The following is a 2,295-nucleotide window of genomic DNA, read 5'->3' as shown; positions in this document are numbered from 1 at the left end:
AATTCTCTAGATCTTCTGATGGTGGGGATTTCGTGATCTAAAATTGGTCGGGTCACATGCTTTTGATGAGGTTTGAACCCATAGACCTCCAGGGAGGCTGGGACTACCGATAACCCATGTACCATCGAGTCCATGACCCTTTGGTCTAATTGTTACGTTACAATTATGAAATTCTAAATTCAAAAGACTAGTAATAAAGTGAATGAATGAAGCTTCAAGATGCCTTTTATTCTTATCTTTAGCATCTTCTGGAGTATGCTTTGTCATGCACATCATTAGGTCTCACTTAAGACCACATATATACCAACCGCTGTCTGAACCCTACTAAGCTGATTTGTCGTTTGAGGATGATGATTGGATGAAACAAACCTTGAATTCTGTTGCCGTTTCATTCGGACAAATGCTTCCTTTGAATTATATTGTTATGTAAACTTGTAATCCTTGATTCTTGATTCTTTTTCTTTTTCCGGTTGTGTGTATGTGTTTCTCAATGCTTAAAATATAAAATCGTCATTACTGTGAACATATAGTTCATATTGCACCAATTGACATATGAACCATGGATGTTGATGATTTTGGTCGCCACATTATAGTTCCTTTTATAGACTACACTATCAATGAGGGCTGTTCTGGTCTTATGATATGACATCTCTATTTTGAATAACATCTTATGTTAAATTTTGGCGTATTCCAATTAGTTTGGAATAAAAGGCTTTTGAATAAAGAGTCACGTTTTAGTTTGGGATATATAAAAAGGTTTGTTGCTGTAGCTTCTTTGCTTCATCATTGAATAACTTTTGTCTTTTTATCAGATAATGTCATTTTAAAAATCATGTGTAACATTGATGACCTTGTACTCCAAATGAATGAAATACTTGATGTACTTGTAAGTTAAGCAGCGTGAATTTTATTATATTTTTATTTATTTTGAACTGAATAGTCAATTTGCATCAGATCATGCTTGCTTTTAGGATGGGCAATTTGATCAAGATAACTTCAACAATGGAGAAACTTTTCCTTCATCAACTAGAGTGGTTAATTGTTCTCCCGTGACATGAACCAAACAAATGGGACTTGCACTGTAGCATTTGCTTTGACAATGAAGCAATATCTCTAAGGTCCAATCTAACCCTTGGATAAATGTACAATTATGCTCTACATACAAGTATGAAATACATTTAAAGTTGCATGCTTTGATGGATATAGTGGCAAATCTTTTTCTTTCCATATATCATCCATTATCACTTGGTACGAATATGCCCATGTTCATAAAATTCTTTTGTTTGAATTTATAGTGTCTACATTGGATCCAATTATTATACTAGGTGTCTGCAATAAATAATGTTCTATGTGTGCTTCACTCTTTTAGGTTTATGATTGTATTATCTCTAACTTTCAACATCAAACATGTAATAAGAAGTTTATGTTTGATGTTTGACAAAAATTCACCCAATCCAAAAGTGGATTAAACACTTCAAATTAAGATATCCCTTCAGTTATTTAAATTTGATGTATTATTTTTCTTTGTTTCTAACTATATTGGAGAGATGAGAAAACTCATTATATAAATCTTTGATCGTTGGTGGTGAAGCGGTAACATCAGCGAAATGCCTAAATTGCAACAAATTGTTCTGCGCAATGTACAAAGTTAGTATGGCATTCAGTATGGATGTAGCGAGTTTTAGGGCCTAAACAAGGATGAGAGAGATTCAAAAGACGTAGTGTTGATGGAGCTTGCCAAGAGAAAGTAGTAGAGGAGGTGCCCAAGTTGCAAGTTTTTTTGTAGAAAAAGTGCATGGTTGTCTGCATATTTCTTGCACTTTAGTCATATATCATGATTTTGAATATATATATATATATATATATATATATATAATTTAGTGTTTGATGAATTATGTTCATGTTGTGATTTTTGTTATGGGTGTGGAAAATAGTATATGAAGGAATTGGAACTCATGCTTTGTGGAATTACTTGAGTTTTTGTTTCCAAGAAATTAATGAATATTGTTTATGATTTTGAAGGAATTATTTTAATTTTGGGATATATAGCATATTAGAATCAGAAAGAGCAATTTTTTTTATTAACATGGATATTTAATCCGTTATGCGAACCGACTAATCGACGACCACTTGCTTTGCAGATAGCCCGAAGTCACCGCACTTGAAACTCTGTGGCCACAAGGAGATTTTTATTCCTCCTTCGATTTTGTGTTTGTATCATTTTGATACGAGTTTATGTTGGTCCCTTAAGGGTCTACAATAATAGTAAAACAGTTTGTAAAAATTTGGGGGGGG

This window comes from Cynara cardunculus (genome assembly GCF_001531365.2).
Source record: "Cynara cardunculus var. scolymus isolate 2C chromosome LG 17, CcrdV1, whole genome shotgun sequence".
NCBI classification, from domain to species: domain Eukaryota; kingdom Viridiplantae; phylum Streptophyta; class Magnoliopsida; order Asterales; family Asteraceae; genus Cynara; species Cynara cardunculus.
This window is presented reverse-complemented; position numbering follows the sequence as displayed.